Below are 383 nucleotides of genomic sequence, written 5' to 3' on the forward strand. Positions count from 1 at the left end.
CGGTGTCCCCCTCCCCGCCTCCCGCGATAGTACCTTTCTTTTTAAATTTGCGCGTTGCAGAGATTTAAAGTTAAGATTGAGAAAAGATTAGGACTTAAAGGCTTAACATTCCTTTCTGAGCTGAAAATGATGAGGACCGCAGGATGCTTATTTGGTTCCCCGGGTGAAGTTAGTCACGCCGTGGAATGCTCTGTAAAAGACCAGCTCAAAACGCTAAAAATAGGGTGCCCTGCGGGACCCGCTGGCGTCGCCTGCCCCCTGGGCGGTGTGAGAGGACGCGATTCTTCGCGAGTGACTCCAGTGGGGAGGGGCTGTGCTCGGGCTGTGCCCACCAGGACAGGGAACTGCAGCCGCGCCAGCACTCCCTGCTTTAAAATATGTGC

This window comes from Myotis brandtii, unplaced genomic scaffold (genome assembly GCF_000412655.1).
Source record: "Myotis brandtii unplaced genomic scaffold, ASM41265v1 scaffold627, whole genome shotgun sequence".
NCBI classification, from domain to species: Eukaryota; Metazoa; Chordata; class Mammalia; order Chiroptera; family Vespertilionidae; genus Myotis; species Myotis brandtii.